Source organism: Camellia sinensis, chromosome 6 (genome assembly GCF_055761805.1).
Source record: "Camellia sinensis isolate YWXY chromosome 6, ASM5576180v1, whole genome shotgun sequence".
Taxonomy (NCBI): Eukaryota; Viridiplantae; Streptophyta; class Magnoliopsida; order Ericales; family Theaceae; genus Camellia; species Camellia sinensis.
In genome coordinates, this window is record NC_138966.1 from 200,496,934 (window position 1) to 200,517,290 (window position 20,357).

Consider the following 20,357-nt stretch of genomic DNA (forward strand, 5'->3'; position numbering starts at 1 on the left):
AAATTTATGGGTTATTTTGAAAAGATGGTTAAAAGTTATTTTTCAACTTTTAACTTATTTTGAATCACATTATTTCTCACGTTTTTTAAAAAAAATTAAAAAATTAATTTTTAACCATCTTCTCAAAACACCCCTATATTTAATAAAAAACCGACTTACCTTAAGCTCAATTCAATTGGTACAATCCAAGGCCATTATAATATCTCTTAAATTTTTTTAAGTACATTTTAATAAAAATTTATTTAATTAATTTTTTTAGGTACTTTTTAATAAAAAAAAAGGTACCTAAAAGGGGGTCGAAAGGGTAACATAACCTAGGTAGTGAAAGTCAATGATTTTAAAATGGCAACTTTTCAAAAAATAATTAATCAAAAGCATGTCACAATCTATAAAATAACAATTTCCGTTAGTTTTCCACATTAGGATTTGTTGGGGGGGGGGGGGGGGTTGTGTGTGTGTGTGTGTGTCACGAGAGCACATATTAATATATTTTTTTTAATTTTAATTATTATGTATTCTGAATGTATTCTTATGTCAAATTACGAAAGAGTTAAATATATTTTTTAAATTTGGCAACCCATAAAAAAATAATCGCAGATAAAATAGACACAAAATAAAGTATGATACATGTAATTTAATATGTATTTATACTGTTACTCTTTTAAAGCCTAAGTTGTTACGTCTTTTTTTTTTTTATCAAATGGGATAAAATATAATTATTATTATTCAAGGCAGTTAATACTAGTAACTTATGATTAGGACGAATGGCAACCGCCATAGTGAACTAAGTAAGGTTGTAAAAGTTAAGTAGAATTAAATAAGAAATAATTAAAAAGTAGTTTTAAAGCTAAATTGGTTTCAAAATATTTTAAGTTTGACTTGTTTATTTTTCAAATTGATCTCAAACAAACTTTAATTGAGTCGATCTCGAACCAAGTTTGAATAATTTAATTTTTTTATAATTAGTACAATCGAGTCAAGCCAACCAAGGGATAGATTGTTTAAATTTGATACAAAACTTAATAAATTATAAAATATATTTAAATTTAATTTATTTACATAATGAATTGATGTCAAACAAATACAAATCTAGCATAAATAACTTATTTCGCTTTACATCTCTAAAAGTGTAGTTTGGGCTAGACCTATTTGGAAATTGGATGACAAGCTAGACGCCTAAGAATGCCAACCCATATTTACACTACAGATTGGGCTAAGGTTCGGGTTAAGCTACGGACAGATCAAGCTCAGCCCAAATTGAAATTTGCCCAGAATCTTTAAACCTGGCCCATACTTACTGCAAATTGAGACCAGCCCAAATTAGGGCGGGCTTCGAGCTTAGTCCATTACTTTTTGAAAATTGTTTAATGACTCAAAAAAGGAAAATGCTAGAGGTCCCAAATTTTCTACAAAATAAATGATCAAATGTCTCACATGGGTGTGGGGTCCACAAAATTACGGACCCCACACCCCACACCCATGTGAGACATTTGATCATTTGTTTGGTAGAAAATTTGGTATCCTAACATTACCCCTCAAAAAAATACCCACAATTCTACCACAATGATGTCATGATAAGTGTCAAAGTTAAGTTGTGTTAGATATTTCAAATGTTTTATTGGGATTTTAAATATTTTATTAATATTTTTATTAAATGTCTCAAATAAGTGTGAGGTTCACTCACACACTCATATAAGACATTTAGTAGAAATATTGATAAAACATTTGGGGTGCTAGTATTTTTCGTCAAGTTTTGATTTGTTACATACTCAATAATTGATGATCACCCCTTCAAATGTGTAGGTCTTTAATATTACTCTTATTTTATTTTTTTTCTTATATATTAATTAATCCTTTATATTTAAAATAAGAATGAGTGAGATTTTACTAGAAGCGACCCCTGCCACCCTCAATAAATACTGATTGGTTCAAATTTTTTTTTTTTTTTTTTTAACCCTTCTCTCATTGACCTCCACGTATACATGGGTAGAAGGTGCTGATGAGGATCACCCACAAGTCGGGGTTGGTGAGTGGTGGTGTTGGAAGGGGTGACCCGAAGTGGGGTCTGTATCAGGTTTGACATTTAAAACATTGATCCGGCATATTCCTTTTGGGTACCTTCCAAGAAATTGTAGGTTTGACTTCGTCCACAGAGCATAAAAAAAAAATATATATATATATATTCAAAATTTATTATCTTCTATTTTGTTTTAAAAATTGTGACCACATTAACCTTTTAAAAAAAAAAACAAAAAACTGAAATTCATTCTTTAAAACACTTTTTGAAACATTTAAAAATGTTTTTTTTGGATGGTTTGCAAAATAATATTAAATTATATCATCTTTTATAATAAGTTTCATACATTTACAATAATTTAAAATATAAACAATAAAGGCTGCTAGAGGATATGTCAATAGTACAGTAATAAAGTATCCATGCAGCCCTAAAATTTAAAAACATATATAAATAATAATTATTATTAACAACCTTACTATAATAAACCCTAATGTCCCTTTCCCAGATTAAATAATAATAATAATAATAAATACTGGACAAATCATATAATGTAATTATAGCAAAACTTTTGCCCATTATTTCCCAAGATAATTAAGTATTAAAGTATGCAATTGCCTAATAATCGTTTGGGAATAAATTACTTTAATAATTTTTTAATTTTTTATGAAAAGATATTTAAAAAAATAGAGTAAATGATGTGACAATTTATGATGACTTTTTAATTAAAATATCTAGTCCCCAAACGAGATAATGATAATACTATTTTACATTGTGTCATAGGTTAATAAAAAGATTGTAAATGAGATTAAATGAATAATTTCTATCTTTTATTAATCCAATTATATTATAATTCTTATTAGGGCTGTGCAGCGGATCCACCGACCCGCCAGAACTGTCACGACCTGCTCCCAGTAACTGAAGTTACCTTCGGCCCATTCTTAAACAAATTAATAAACGCGAGCGGAAGTAATATTTAAATGAGGGTATCAAAATAATCACTGGAATTTCTATTTTTATTATAAAATTTATTGACCAAAAAGGCCGATATTTACATAGAAAAATATCAATAAAAGTGCCGTGTGTGTGTATTCCGCAGCCCCGTATCCAAGACTCTCCAAAGGCTATTTCTGAATTTCATTGTTTCCTGAAAATTAGTAAACAACTATAAGTACATGGCAGAGTGAGAAATATTATACCAAGAGTATAAGGGACACGAAATAACCATGGATAGTTAGTTAGGCCAAAACATTTAAGATAACTTAGTCAGAACAAATAATCCTTTAAGTAGCAAAATTGAGATTATGTAAATAAATAACTATAGCCACGGTAATTTGGTAAACAAATTATTTAAGTCGCAGAAACTGCTCATTTAAGTAATAAAACTGAAATACAGAAATTATGTAAGTAAATGACCATAACCACGGTACAGAATAGAACAGAGGTCACAGAAGTGACAGTCAGAATAGAGGTACGGATTCAAGAGGTGGCTCGTACGGATTCTAGAAGTGGCTCCCACAATAGTGTAGCACTTACCTTCGCACAAAACAGAGATCAATGGATCAGAGGGTCACAAAGTAACCAAACAGAAGCCAATGGTTATTTAAGTCTCCCAAAGCATGAGACTTCCGTAGTGGTACTTACAAAACATAATTGTTTATAAGGTTATAGTCAAATATTCTTTAAAATATAAACAAACATATCCGTGGGTTTCCTTTTAAGCAAATAGAGTTCAGAAATAAAACTACGTAGCTAAAATAATAATATAACTTAATATAATTTATAAAACATAATTTATATAAAATAAGTATAGTAAGTCAAAACATAAATAAAATATATTTTGAGTTATAATATAACTCACCTTAACTTTAATACCTTACTATCCATTTCTACTATCAAAGACCCTTTAAACTTTCACTATTTTTTTCCTTCCTTTCATCTCTTTCTTTTCTTCTTTTTTGTCTTTCTTTCTTTCGTTTCTTTGTCTTTTCTTCCTTCCAGGTGAATCAAAGCCTCCCTATTTATAGGGAGGTAGAACCTTCTCTCGCCAACACGTGGCTAGCCCCAATTCATCCCACATATTTTGATAATAATTTCATAGATTCAATTTTATCCTAAATAAATATTTAAGATAATTATATTTTGACCCGATATTTTAATATAATTATATAAATAAATTAATTCTTAATTAAATTACATTTTATTATATACTAATAGAAAATTAATTATTTATTTTATTACCACACCCATTATTATTATTTATATTTTAATCCCTAAATTTTTAATAATTATATTGTTTTAAAAAATTACACATAATATATAATAAATTATATATTTTCTTTACTGAGATTAAATAATATTAGTATAAATTCTACAAAATAATTAAAAATTTGAGTTGTTACAAGAATCGCCCGACCCGACCCGACCACAAATGAATGGATGCATGGAGTGTAGTGGACGAGTGCGGGCCTGAATTTTCAAGTTTCTTGGGTTCGGGTCAGGTGGCGGGTGATCCACCATTTTATCCACCAAACCCGACCCGCGCCGTGACCTTTTTTGCCCACCAATTTTATTACATAGACCCAACAAACAAACAAAAGAACAACACACATACACACACACTCTCTCTCTCTCTCTCTCTCTCTCTCTCTCTCTCTCTTTCTCTCTCTACCATACCTATCTCCAACGGTAACCTCAGGTCGACGATCTACATTGAACGACCGACGATCTACACTTCTAAACGGCGATCGATCTATACACTGAGGTATATATATATATATCTCTCTCTATAGAAGATTTACAGACACCTCTCTCTGTATATATATTGAGTTGATCGTATGAAAATCTTCGTGTGTTGAGTAATCGGCCTCTGAGGGTTTGATGTATATATTGAGTTTAGAAATTTTGTTTGATTGAGGGTTTGATGTATATAATATATATTGAGTTTTGATGTATATATAAGATTTGTTAAGTCATTGAGTAATCGGTCTCTGAGGATTTGATGTATATACTAAACAGTATATATTGAGCTTGATTGAGGGTTTGATGTATATATTGGTTTGGCATATATAAGATTTACAAATAATAAGATTGGTTTTTTTTTTTTTTTTTTTTTTTTTTTTTTTTTTGAGTAAACTATTATATATATTGAGTAAGATTTATTGAGTAAATTGTTTTTTTTTTAAACAGATAACAAGATTTACAGAATTATTTTTGCATTGCCCAGGTTATTTTTGCATTGTCCACTGGTGTGGCAGTATATCAAATATGAATTGAATTGAATTATTTGTTTTTGGTCTGGTAGTATATCAATGTGAATGAATTGAATTATTTGTTTTTGAATTAAATGTGAATTAAAAATATATGAAGTGATTTGGTCTGGCAATATATCACTGCCCACTTGCACTATTATTTGTTTTTGGTTTGGCAGTATATCCATATGAATTGAATTATTTGTTTTTGAATTGAATGTGAATTAAAAATATATGAAGTGAATTGGTCCGGCAGTACATCATTGCCCACTTGCATTATCTTTTGCTTACCTATATTTTGACAATATTTTAGGAAGTGCAACGCACAATTAAATTATGTTCAGGTTGTGTTTTTGAGAAAGTGTGTAATTTTATGTTAAAAATTTATAAATTTTTAAATCGCGAAATCGATTCGTATCCATCTGTCAATCCGCATCCGTCGGATTAACGGACGGATACAGATTAATTTTCTCTAATCCGTTAATTTGACAGATAGATGATAGATTGAAAGTTTCGTGGCCACAACCAATCCGCATCTACCTCTAATTCTTATTATAAAATAAGATTAGTCATTAAATAGTGATAAATTACTTAAAGCACCACCATACACTAACGACCACGCGTACAACTAATCTAGTTAATTAAAGCACCGCCATACACTAACGACCACGCGTACAACTAATCTAGTCCACTATTTCAATGAAAAGCCGCCATCACATTAATTTAGATAAGACCAAAATTCTTAACGACCACTAGTATGGATGGATTGTCGCGTAATGTTGATGGGCTACCCAGACTCTTAAGGCTCCCGTGAAATTTTCTTACATTGATGGTTACAGTTTTTGACTCTTTAGTAAGGGCTGGTTTGGGATAACCTGAATCAGTTAAAAAGTCAAAAAGTTACTCCAAAATTTTAAAAAATATTATTATTCTTTCAAAAAAAAAATTAAAAAATTAATTTCTTTCAAAATAGGTACACACGGAATTGACAAATAGTCAGCGGCTGTGTGCGGCAGTGCAGAACAAAAGAAATGATTGGGTGTGATTTTTATACACACCGTTGTTTGTCCCATGGGGCCATCACGGGTCCCGTTTTGATAATCTGAACCGTTCAATATGTAGAAATCGTCGAGTAATATATGTCTGCCAAAAATCACATTAATTGGATATCGATAACTATATGATCAAATCAGTTATGTACAACAAATGGATGGTGTTATAATTAATGATTAATAAATAAATAAATTTAATCAGATAGCTATCGATATCCGATTAACATGATTTTTTGTAGGTACATAGTGTTCGACGAGTAACACACATTACACGGTTCAGATTATTAAAATGGGACCCGTGATGACCCCCACGGGCCAAACAAAACCGTCCAATGCTTTGTACAAAAATTAGCCAATAATTTCCAACCCCAATACACGGCTGCATTGTGTACGGCTGGGGCCCACCACTCTCTAATCATCTCTTACACATTTTTTTTATACAATTTTTTAATACACATTTTTTCATAAAAATCCAAAAAGTTAATCCAAACCTCCATATTTTTTTCTCAACTTTTTTAGTCCAAAAAGACAAAAAGTGCACTTTTTTAGGATACCCCAAACCAGCCCTAAAACACAGTTAAATTATTAATAGGTCTTAATAATTAAATTTAATTTTTATTAAGTTTTATTATAAATAAATTTTAATAAAATTATTGTTAAAAATAATTTTTTTGTGATAATTTTTTTTATATATGTCGTATAAAATTGACAATTAGTTTTTTTTTTTTTTGTCATAATTTTTATAAATTGTAGGTAAAACTCACAATTAGTGACTTTTTTTATGATAAATTTTTTTCCATAAGACCTATTAGATAATAAATTCACTTATTATGACCTACACGTAAGTACTCTTAAAACATAAATGTTTTAATTAATTCTGAAAAACATAATTAGTTGTATGGTGTATCAAAATTTGATTGTATGGCTAATGTAATGTGTTTGGTACAAGACATGAAAATTACCCATTAAACAAATTCATGGGTGATATATTAAGTAGTATACTAAAGTATTTGTATAAAACATGAACAAAAAACTCATTAAATCAATATATTGGTGATATATTAGACAGTGTTTAAAATTTAGTACTTGAATTTAATCACTTTAATATTCATTCAATTTTTTTCTTTAAGCTACAAAGTTTACAATGTATGTGGTAGATGTAGAGAAAAATTGAGTCCATTTAATTAGAAACTTTCCAAACTTTGGTAACATGGTTGATTTACTCTAATACCCAAAACAATATGAAATACAATTATTTTATTTTATTTTATCATGAGAGTGTCAAGGACTTTATCCCGATTAATTTTTGAATGCATGTAATCTCCCATCTCATATATATATACCAGGTAATTATATAATCAAAATTCTAGAGGTAGCCTCAAGAAAAAAAAGAAGAAGAAATATTTAGTTATAAAAGATTCAAATTCATGAATTTCCTTATAGGGGAGTCATATGTTTTGGTCATCTAGGTTGTCCCATTTGCTTATCTATGTATTACCTAATTAAATTAGGTGTGTTTTGTTACGAAACTATAGTGATAGAGACATTTAAAGTTTCTTTAAGCTACAAAGTTTACAATGTATGTGGTAGATGTAGAGAAAAATTGAGTCCATTTAATTAGAAACTTTCCAAACTTTGGTAACATGGTTGATTTACTCTAATACCCAAAACAATATGAAATACAATTATTTTATTTTATTTTATCATGAGAGTGTCAAGGACTTTATCCCGATTAATTTTTGAATGCATGTAATCTCCCATCTCATATATATATACCAGGTAATTATATAATCAAAATTCTAGAGGTAGCCTCAAGAAAAAAAAGAAGAAGAAATATTTAGTTATAAAAGATTCAAATTCATGAATTTCCTTATAGGGGAGTCATATGTTTTGGTCATCTAGGTTGTCCCATTTGCTTATCTATGTATTACCTAATTAAATTAGGTGTGTTTTGTTACGAAACTATAGTGATAGAGACATTTAAATTACTTATATGCATTATATTTACTATAAGAATTTTCATATTTGGCGACTAAATTTTTAGTCGCCAAAAGTCAATTTTTAGTCGCTGAAGAGCTTTAGTGACTAAATTTTTTGGTTGCAAAATTAATAGCCGAAGAGTAGACGGGAAAGCTAATTGGCGACTAAAATTATTTTAGTCGCCAAATGTATTCATTTGCCGACTAAATATTTAGTCGCCAAAAAGTTGGACATTAAATTAAATTAGACTCTTTTCGACGATCAAACTTTTAGTCGCCTAAAGTCTCACCTTTTTAGTTACTAAAATTTTAGTCGACAAAAAGTTCTTTTTTGACTACTAAAAATTTAGTCGCCGAAAGTCTCCATCTTTGGCTACTAAATGTTTAGTCAGCAAAGAGTTCCTCTTTTGGCTACTAAATATTTAGTCGCCTAAAGTTTTACATTTTTTGCTACTAAAATTTTAGTTGGCAAAAGTGTGTTTATAATTTTGTTTTTTGTTTTTAGCTACGAAATATTTTAATCGCCAAATGTTTTATTTCTTTTGGCTACTAAAGTTTTAGTCGCCAAATGTCTATTTTTTTTTTTCTTTTTGGCTACTAAACTTTTAGTTGCTAAATGTCTTTTTTTTTTGGTTATAAAACTTTTAGTCGCCAAATGTCTTTTCCCAATTTCTTTTTAGCTACTAATTGTTTAGTTGTCAAAAACATGATGTTATGTTTTATTGCGAAATTATAATTTCTCCACAACCTGTCTATATACAATGCAATCGGTAATACGTATAAAAACAAAATGATGCATACTATCAATCATTCCACAATCAGCATTCATATACCAAAAATAAATAACATTAAATATCAAAGTCCATACAAATCAACTATTGTCCAAACTAAAATAATAATTCCATACAAAATATATCATACAAAAATCAAAACCCTCCGTATACAAAAAAATACATTTACTACCAAGCGAAATTACCATTTGGCATGGTACAAATTACCGTAATCTGTACCACAACAAAAAGTGATATATGTACCACGACAAAAGTTTTCTATGGACCATGACAAATTGTCCTATATGTACACCGACAAATGGTATATATGTACCACGACAGAAGGTGATCTATGTATCATGACAGTCATTATTTGTTGATTGCCAAAAATTTTCTGTATCGATAATAATGAACTACACAAAAGTTGAGGATGACAAAAGTATTATATTAGTTCTACACAAAAGTGAAAATTCTTCTCCATACACCAATATAGATTATCCACAAGTCCACGCAACAAAGCTATCTACAAAGAAAAACAAAAAACGAAATATTAGAATTGGTTACAAAATATAAATTCAGTCAGCCATATGGAACATGTTCTAACATGCATTTAAGGTAGAACAATCGAGAAATGTCTTCTTGGAAATAAAAGAAAGTACATATATATATGTATCATGCAATATTTATTCCAACCAACTGCACAAAAAATGTAATATGTAATTTCTTCATCTTATAAATATATAAGGCAATTATTAGAATATGTAGATGTTATTTTAATAAAGTTGTTGTTTTTTTAACTAAGTGTTGCAAGTTGTTCGACTAAGTGTAAGGCGTATTCGGGGGCTGTTATGAATTTTTGTCCCAGGAAAGCCTTTTTTCGAGTAAGTTTAGGACATATTTGGCTCTAACTCCCAACCTACGGATCCGAATTATGTTCCGTCAGATCTCACAAGTCCTATTTGTCATGACGAAGCTATTTGTGTTAGCCACACGGTCGTTCGGGGCCTGTTTTGAATTTTCGCCCCCGAAACGCCTTTTTTCGACTAAGTTTAGGGCCTATTCAGCTCTAACTCCCAACCTACGGGTCCAAATTACATTTCGTCAGTTCTCACAAGTCCTATTTGTCATGGAGAAGCTATTCGTGTGAGCCACACGGCCGTTCGGGGACTGTTTTGAATTTTCGCCCCCGAAATGCCCTTTTTTGACTAAGTTTAGGGCATATTCGACTCTAACTCTCAACCTACGGGTCTGATTTACATTCCATCAGTTCTCACAAGTCCTATTTGTCATGGCGAAGCTATCCGTGCAAGCCACACAGTCGTTCGGGGGCTGTTTTGAATTTTCGCCCCCGAAACACTCTTTTTCGACTAAGTTTACGGTGTATTCAGCTCTGACTCCCAACCTACAAGTCCGAATTACATTCCGTCAGTTCTCACAAGTCCTATTTGTCATGGAGAAGCTATCCGTGCGAGCCACACGATTGTTCGGGGGTTGTTTTGAATTTTCGCCTTGAAATGCCTTTTCTCGACTAAGTTTAGGGCATATTCGGCTCTAACTCCCAACCTATGGGTCCGAATTATGTTTCATCAGTTCTCACAAGTCCTATTTGTCATGGAGAAACTATCCGTGTGAGCCACACGATCGTTCGGGGACTGTTTTGAATTTTCACCTCCGAAACGCTCTTTTACGACTAAGTTTAGGACGTATTTGGCTCTAACTCCTAACCTAAGGGTCTGAATTACGTTCCATCAGTTCTCACAAGTCTTATTTGTCATGGCTAAGCTATCCGTGCGAGCCACACGGTCGTTCGGGGGTTGTTTTAAATTTTTTCCCCCGAAACGTCATTTTTCAACTAAGTTTAGGGCGTATTCGGCTTTAACTCCCAACCTACAGGTCCGAATTACGTTTCGTCAATTCTCACAAGTCTTATTTGTCATGACAAAGCTATTCGTGTGAGCCACACTGTCATTCGGGGGCTGTTTTGAATTTTCGCCTCCGAAACAGCCTTTTTCTACTAAGTTTAGAGCGTATTCGCCTCTAACTCCCAACCTACGAGTCCGAATTACATTCCGTCAGTTCTCACAAGTCCTATTTGTCATGAAAAAGCTATCTGTGTGAGCCACATGGTCGTTCAGGAGCTGTTTTGAATTTTCGCCCCTGAAACGCCATTTTTCGACTAAGTTTAGAGCGTATTCGTTTCTAACTCCCAACCTACGGGTCCGAATTACGTTCCGTCAGTTCTCACAAGTCCTATTTGTCATGGGGGAACTGTCCATGTGAGCCACATAGTGGTTCAGGGGCTGTTTAGAATTTTTGCCCCGAAATGCCCATTTTTCGACTATGTTTAGGGCGTATGTGGCTCTAACTTCCAACCTAGGGGTCCGAATTACGTTCCGTTAGTTCTCATAAGTCCTATTTGTCATGGTGAAGCTATCTGTGTGAGCCACACGATCGTTTGGGGGCTGTTATGAATTTTTGCCCCCGAAAAACTCTTTTTTGAGTAAGTTTAAGGCGTATTCCGCTCTAACTCTCTGCTTACGAGTCCGAATTACGTTCCGTCTGTTGTCACAAGTCTTATTTGTCATGGTGAAGCTATTCGTGAGAGTCACACAGTCGTTTGGAGGCTGTTTTGAATTTTCGCCCCCGAAATGCCATTTTTCGAGTAAGTTTTGGGCGTATTCGGCTCTAACTCCCAACCTACGAATCCGGATTACATTCCATCAGTTGTCATAAGTCCTATTTTTCATGGGGAAGCTTCTCGTGAAAGTCACACAGTGGTTCGGGGCTGTTTCGAATTTTCGCATCCGAAACGCCCTTTTTCGAGTAAGTTTTGGGCGTATTCGGCTCTAACTCCCAACCTACGGGTTTGAATAACATTCCGTCAGTTCTTACAAATCCTATTTGTCATGGGGAAACTTCCCGTGAGAGTCACACGGCGGTTCGGTGATTGTTTTGAATTTTTGCCCCCGAAATGCCCTTTTTCGAGTAAGTTTTGGGCGTATTCGGCTTTTACTCCCAACCTACGGGTCCGAATTACATTTCGTCAATTCTCACAAGTCCTATTTGTCATGGAGAAGCTGCCTGTGTAAGCCACACGGTGGTTCGGGAGCTGTTTTGGATTTTTGCCCCCGAAATGCCCTTTTTCGACTAAGTTTTGGACATATTCGGCTCTAACTCCTAACCTACGAGTCTGAATTACATTTCATCAGTTGTCACAAGTCATATTTGTCATGGGGAAGCTGTCCGTGTCAGCCACATGGTCGTTCAAGGGTTGTTTTCAATTTTCGCCCCGAAACGCCCTTTTTCGAGTAAGTTTTGGGCGTATTCGGCTCTAACTCCAAACCTATGGGTTCGGACTAAGTTATGGTGTATAAATTTTGGTTTTGTCTGGTATAAATTCTAAAATCATTGCTGTAATTCATAAGTACACATAGTGTAATGGTTGATGGCGTTACAGTTCAACTTAATAACATATGTGCATAAATGTTATTTTGTTTCCATAGAACTTGTTGAACTATTTTCTTCCATGATCATAAGTGTTGTAAGCTACCCTAAATGTAACAACCCTCATACTGTTTACTGATTAATGACTGACCGATTACTGTTAAACGGAACTGATAACTGACTGATAATCGAACTGAATGAAATACTGAACTGACTGACTGAAATTGAAACTGAATTGACTGAGTATATGTTAGTTAATTGCATTCTATCTGTTTGATTGTCTGATTATCTGTTCATGTTTATATGTTTAAACTGCTAATTGAAGGCCTTATCGGCGGCCGAATTAGAAACCGATTGATGTTCCGTGACCCTCATAATTAATGTGATTTTATGGTATATTTATCTGAAAACTGATTAGGTATGATTAAATTAGATTAAAAATAAGCCAATTAAAGAGTTTGCCATATTTACCATTTTGCCACTATCTCATATACACACACTTGAGCCTTATACTTGAATCAAAACACATTTGCTCAGCCATTTTCTTGTGCTTAACCGACCAAGAGAGGGAGAGGGAGAGAAATTGAGTTCTACCTTGTGAATTGCTTGGAAATTGAAGGAATTGGAACATAGGTTGCAAATTTAACTTCCTCACCTTGTAACTAAAGCTCTAGGTAAGGAATTCAACCCCTCTTTGTTGTGTTTGAGCTCATTCATATTAGATTCTTGAGCCTCTAGTGATTCAAGTCTAGAATTGGTTCATTGTGTTGATTTGGAACTCATTTCATGCATGCATGTTTGTAATGTAGATATTTGAGTTGTTTTCATGGCAAAAGGTTACATGCATGTCCATCTTTTGGTCATACTCCATGAATTCATCATGTTCTTGAAGAAATGAGCTCATTTGATCAAGCTTTGGAGCTTTAATTTGGTTTAAAAACTCATGCATGACATGTTTGAATGTTGTTCTTGAAAATGGGTTTGAATGTGGTTTTAATTGACTCACCTTTGGGGCTTGAATTCATAAATTGAGCTTTGAAACTTGTTATACATTGAATTTAATGATGTTTTCCAGAATTTGGGCCCAAGAGGTCGAGTTTGGAGTGGTAGAATGCTTGGTTTGAGCTTGGGAGGCAGATCTGGAAATTCCAGATTTGGCTTCCTCGCTCGAGCGAAGGATTCCCCGCCTAGTTTAAGGCATCTTAATGAGGGTATAGATGTAGAACACACCAAGGCAAATTAGGGATTAAGTTATGAGATTTCCCAACTATGTAGCTTAGTGTGTTCAACCTGTGAACTGTGTAGGGTTGGCGACTGGGGAGACACGCTCTAGCATACTGTAGCCCAGAACTCTGTGAGTAATAATTGTGTAAAGATATGTTCAACTGATTATCTTTTGAATACTGAACTGAACTGTTTACTGAACTGGTATTATTTACTGAATGAATGTATGTCCTTTATTTCTGAACTGTACTGTGGCATCCTTAGTATCTACGGTTTACTGTTACTGTTACTGTTACAGAGATCTCTGTCGGTTCCCTCGTGGAACCACTACTGTTTACTGACTGATGGCCATCATTACTGTTCGGTCTTTTAAGACCTACTGTTACTGTTATACTAATGGATGTACCACATATGACTGTTTACTGTACTGAACAACTGAAATACTGATTGAATTGGACTGTTTTCATTACTGTAAGGACATTCATTCTAAACCTCTTTACGCTTTATGTTATTCACTGGGCTTTAGCTCACTGCTCATATATATATGTAGGTGTATAGGCACCAGACCGCAGCTAGAGGCGTCAGGGTTACTCCAGTTTTGTCAAGCCAGCCTTTGTGCCTCACTGCGAGGTTCCGAGTTGCCATGCTATGGCTTGGGGGTGTTTTGTCTGTTTTTCCCCCTTCTGTACTGTTTTACTGTTTTGTATAGACCGTACTGTTTTGTACAGACGGAATGTTTTCTGTACTGTTCTGTAGGGTTGAGTCCCTAGTTGAATGGATGTGAATATTGTACATACTGTTCTGTACTGTTTATGTGTGAATATATGAAAAGCCTTTTCGCATACAGACTGTCACAGCTCAATGGACACTATTTATTTACTGTATTGGCTTGCGCCAGGCCCTGTACTCTGTTTTACTGTATTACTGTTCAGCAGGCCTTCGGTAATCTCGGATTACTGGCCGGTTACGGTGCTAAACCCATAGGGCCGGGTTTGGGTCGTGACAGAGTGGTATCAGAGCGATACTTACCACGAGTTATACCGCACACACGTGTCCGAATGAGCTATAGGGTGTCCTAGAAAAGTCATTAGGGCATCTCATGAGCATGATAAGTGTGTGGTTATGTTATGACTGAATGCATGCTAATGTGGTAAACTGTTAAACAAATGACTGCTTATGTTTAAAACTGTTATAACTGCTTATAGTGAAATGGACAATGCAAATGAACCTGAATCCTCGTCTACCGAGGCAAGAATGGAAAGAATGGAAAGAATGATAGAACTGATAACTGCTAGACTTGAGCAACAGAACCAACAGCCCCCTCCTCCTCCTCCTCCGGTACAGCCGGAACCTAATGCGAATGTGGATGATGGGGATATTATTGCTCTCACCCATAAATTCAGCAAGATGAAACCGCCATCCTTTCAGGGAGGCCTCGAACCGTTAAAGGCTGAAGCTTGGGTGCTTGAAACAGAAAAACTATTTGAAGTGTTTCCGTGCTCAGAAGCAAATAAAGTATTGTTAGCTACCTTCACCTTACAAGAAGAGGCTAGAAGGTGGTGGATGCTAATCCGTGAAACAAATACTGTTATGACTTGGGCTCAGTTCAAGGAGTCCTTCTTCGAAAAGTACTTCCCACAGTGTGTTAGGGATAGGAAAGTGATTGAATTTGAACAACTGAAGCAGGGCACAATGTCCGTTGCAGAATATGAAACAAAATTCACTGAACTTGCCCGTTATGCACCGCATATGGTGGATACTGAATATAAGAAGGCCAGGAAATTCGAAGGTGGCCTTAATGTTGCGATCCTTGATCGAATAAATGTCTTGAAACTACCGACTTTTGTGGGTGTTCTCGATCGGGCATTGATGGCCGAGTCGAACATTGCAGCAGTGAAACAATCTGAAACACCAACAACTAAATGGCATGGAAAAAGGCAGGGTTTCAAATTCAAGAAAGGCAAGCACAACCCAGCCAATAAGAAACAGAATACGGGGACGATAACTAGCCCCAGTCAAGGGAGTGGATTCATACCACCCTGTCCTGAGTGTGGCAAGAAGCACAAGGGAGTCTGTTACAGAATATCTGGAGCCTGTTACAGGTGTGGCAAGGTGGGCCACATGGTTAAAGACTGCCCCTCTGCTCCACAAGCCAGTGGTAAAGCTGCACCAAGCGCAGCAGTATCAAATGCTCCACCAAAGCCTAACCCCAGAGCTACCGGGAAAGAGCCTGTGAGGCAAGGCCGAGTGTTCGCACTAGTACCGGGAGATGTGCAGAATACCGAGACCGTTGTGTCAGGTATTCTCTCTATCTGTACACAAAATGCATATGTATTGATTGATTCGGGGTCTACACATTCTTATGTATCGCATGCTTTTTCACGGAAATTGAATAGACCCTTAGAACCCATGAACTATCTGCTAGCCGTATCATCACCCGTAGGAGGGTCCATGACATGTGCTTATATGTACCCCGCATGTGAAATCATTGTTGGGGATATGCATCTGTTTATTGACTTACTGCCATTGAACATTGATCATTTTGACGTAATATTGGGGATGGATTGGTTACAAAAATATCATGCCACTATTGACTGTGTGACCAAGCAAGTTGTTTTCCGTCCACCTGGTCTGCCTGAATTTGTGTTTAATGGGAGTGGAGTAGTACCTCCTCCGTATTTGATTTCGTCAGTAAAAGCTGTTAAATTAATTAGAAAGGGGTGTAAAGGATATCTGTGTTCTGTACTGACTGTATCTACTGATGATAATGCTAACGTGAACTGTATTCCTATAGTCAGCGAATTTCCAGATGTTTTTCCAGATAATCTTCCAGGGGATTTGACCGACAGGGAGATTGAATTTACCATTGATGTGATTCCCGGAACACAACCAGTTTCTAAAGCTCCATACCGAATGGCTCCAACTGAATTGAAAGAACTAAAAGTGCAACTGCAAGAACTGCTAGACAAAAAGTTCATCAGACCGAGTACCTCACCATGGGGTGCACCAGTTTTGTTTGTAAAGAAGAAAGATGGCTCACTGAGACTATGCATTGACTACCGTGAACTGAATAAGGTAACTGTAAAGAACAAATACCCATTACCGCGTATTGATGACCTGTTTGATCAGTTACAGGGTGCTAAAGTATTTTCCAAGATTGATCTCAGATCCGGATACCATCAGTTGAAGGTTAAACCGGAAGACATTGATAAAACTGCTTTTAGAACAAGGTATGGACATTATGAATTTCTAGTTATGCCTTTTGGAGTCACGAACGCACCAGCTGCTTTTATGGACCTCATGAACAGAATTTTTAAACCGTACCTTGATGACTTTATTGTTGTATTTATCGATGACATATTGATTTACTCCAAAAGTATAGAACAACATGAACATCATCTGAGACTTGCCCTGCAAACCTTAAGAGAACAGAAACTGTATGCTAAACTGTCTAAATGTGAATTCTGGCTTGACCATGTTATGTTTTTGGGGCATGTTGTTAGCAAAGATGGAATTTCTGTTGATCCGCAGAAAATTGAAGCTGTAGTGAACTGGCCTAGACCAACAAATGTGACTGAAGTCCGAAGCTTTTTGGGATTGGCTGGATATTACAGAAGATTTGTCAAAGATTTCTCCAAAATTGCCCTACCACTGACACAGTTAACACAAAAGGGGACATCATTTGACTGGACTGACCAAAGAGAATCTGCGTTCCAGGAATTGAAAACTCAACTTGTGACTGCACCAGTTTTGACCTTACCTACAGGTACGGATGGTTATACTGTATTTAGTGATGCTTCTCATAAGGGTCTGGGGTGTGTTTTAATGCAGAATGGGAGAGTTATTGCTTATGCTTCCCGACAACTGAGACCGCATGAAAAGAACTACCCAACCCATGATCTGGAACTTGCTGCAGTAGTATTTGCACTGAAAATCTGGCGTCACTATCTGTACGGGGTGACATGTGAAGTATACACCGACCACAAGAGTTTAAAGTATTTCTTCACACAGAAAGAACTGAATATGAGACAGCGGAGATGGCTGGAACTGATTAAAGACTATGACCTACAGATATTGTACCATCCGGGAAAAGCCAATACCGTTGCCGATGCATTGAGCCGGAAGTCGATTGGAAACTTAGCCTGTTTGCGTACAGGGCAGAAAGAGTTGCTTTGTGACCTTGAAAAATCTGAAATTGAAATTGTTTTGAGAGAACAAGGTGGAATCTTAGCTGCTATTTCTGCTCAACCGGCACTGATTGAAGAGGTTAAAGAGAAACAGCAACTGGATGACTTCTTGAAAAAGATCATCGAAGAAAGAGAGTCTAAACCGAGGCCGGGATTCAAATTTGAGAATAATGTACTGAAATTTCAAGAAAGACTGTGTGTACCAAATGATACTGAACTAAAAAGAAGAGTTCTGCAAGAAGGCCACAATTCGAAATTGTCTATCCATCCGGGGAATACGAAAATGTACCAAGATCTGAAACAGAATTTCTGGTGGCCGGGAATGAAGAAAGAAATTGCTGATTTTGTATCCAAATGTCTTCATTGCCAACAGGTCAAAGCTGAACATCAACGACCTGCCGGACTATTGCAACCCCTACCCATACCAGAGTGGAAATGGGAGCATATCACGATGGATTTTATCGTCGGATTACCTCGCTCCAGAAAAGGTATGGATTCAATTTGGGTTATTGTTGATAGACTAACCAAATCTGCTCACTTCTTACCTGTCAAGACAATCTATAATGCGGACAAATTGGCTGTCATCTATATTGATGAAATTGTAAGACTGCATGGAGTGCCTGTGTCTATTATTTCTGACAGGGATTCGAAGTTTACATCGAGGTTTTGGCAAAGCCTACAGACTGCATTGGGTACTGAACTGAGACTGAGTAGTGCCTACCATCCTCAGACAGATGGCCAATCAGAAAGGACCATCCAAACTCTGGAGGATTTACTGAGAATGTGTGTCCTTGATTTTCAGGGAAATTGGGAAAGTCATCTGCCACTAGCTGAATTCGCCTACAACAACAGCTACCATTCGAGTATTGGTATGGCGCCTTTTGAGGCATTGTATGGCAGAAAATGTAGATCTCCAATTTGCTGGGCAGAAGTTGGAGATGGGCCTTTGCTTGGGCCCGAGATTGTGTATGAAACAACTGAAAAAGTGAAACTGATACAGCAAAGACTGAAAACTGCACAGAGTAGACAGAAAAGTTATGCAGATGTCAGAAGACGGGACAGAGAGTATGAAGTGGGTGATCACGTTTTTGTGAAAGTGACACCAATGAAAGGCCAGACTCGTTTTGGAGTCAAAGGCAAGTTAGCACCGAGATACGTCGGACCATATGAGATCATTGAGAAAATCAATCCGGTGGCGTATCAAGTTGCGCTTCCTCCTGAAATGGAGCATATGCATAACGTCTTCCACATTTCTATGTTAAGAGACTATCTCCGGGATCCCTTCCATGTGATTGAGCCTACTCGGATAGTGTTGAGTGATGACTACACTTACGAGGAACGGCCTATACAGATTGTAAACCGACGAATCAAGAAACTGAGGAACAAAGGGATCCCGTTAGTGAAAGTTGACTGGCAAAACCACGGTGGCGTGTACGCCACTTGGGAAAGGGAAGATGACATGGCCAAAAGATATCCTGCACTGTTTCCACTGAATCCTGTTTTCTTCCAGAATGAAGGTAACTCGAGTTTAGAGGACTAAACTCTTTATAAGGAGGGGAGACTGTAACAACCCTCATACTGTTTACTGATTAATGACTGACCGATTACTGTTAAACGGAACTGATAACTGACTGATAATCGAACTGAATGAAATACTGAACTGACTGACTGAAATTGAAACTGAATTGACTGAGTATATGTTAGTTAATTGCATTCTATCTGTTTGATTGTCTGATTATCTGTTCATGTTTATATGTTTAAACTGCTAATTGAAGGCCTTATCGGCGGCCGAATTAGAAACCGATTGATGTTCCGTGACCCTCATAATTAATGTGATTTTATGGTATATTTATCTGAAAACTGATTAGGTATGATTAAATTAGATTAAAAATAAGCCAATTAAAGAGTTTGCCATATTTACCATTTTGCCACTATCTCATATACACACACTTGAGCCTTATACTTGAATCAAAACACATTTGCTCAGCCATTTTCTTGTGCTTAACCGACCAAGAGAGGGAGAGGGAGAGAAATTGAGTTCTACCTTGTGAATTGCTTGGAAATTGAAGGAATTGGAACATAGGTTGCAAATTTAACTTCCTCACCTTGTAACTAAAGCTCTAGGTAAGGAATTCAACCCCTCTTTGTTGTGTTTGAGCTCATTCATGTTAGATTCTTGAGCCTCTAGTGATTCAAGTCTAGAATTGGTTCATTGTGTTGATTTGGAACTCATTTCATGCATGCATGTTTGTAATGTAGATATTTGAGTTGTTTTCATGGCAAAAGGTTACATGCATGTCCATCTTTTGGTCATACTCCATGAATTCATCATGTTCTTGAAGAAATGAGCTCATTTGATCAAGCTTTGGAACTTTAATTTGGTTTAAAAACTCATGCATGACATGTTTGAATGTTGTTCTTGAAAATGGGTTTGAA

The 20,357-nt window shown here is 35.6% G+C and overlaps 2 long non-coding RNA genes across 2 annotated transcripts in view; both read right to left on the bottom strand.

Moving 5' to 3' along the window:
* Window positions 1–3,001: 3,001 nt before the first annotated feature.
* Window positions 3,002–4,007, bottom strand: LOC114277481 (uncharacterized). Its single transcript, XR_003634599.2, has 2 exons — window positions 3,876–4,007; window positions 3,002–3,161 (listed from the first exon to the last, which is right to left on the bottom strand). It is a non-coding gene; the product is annotated as an uncharacterized LOC114277481 (long non-coding RNA).
* Window positions 4,008–9,137: 5,130 nt separating this feature from the next.
* LOC114264453 (uncharacterized) overlaps window positions 9,138–20,357 on the bottom strand; it is a 47,626-nt gene continuing 36,406 nt past the window's right edge. The window contains exon 5 of the long non-coding RNA XR_014333814.1: window positions 9,138–9,589. This is a non-coding gene — a long non-coding RNA (uncharacterized LOC114264453). The remainder of the gene's footprint in view (window positions 9,590–20,357) is intronic.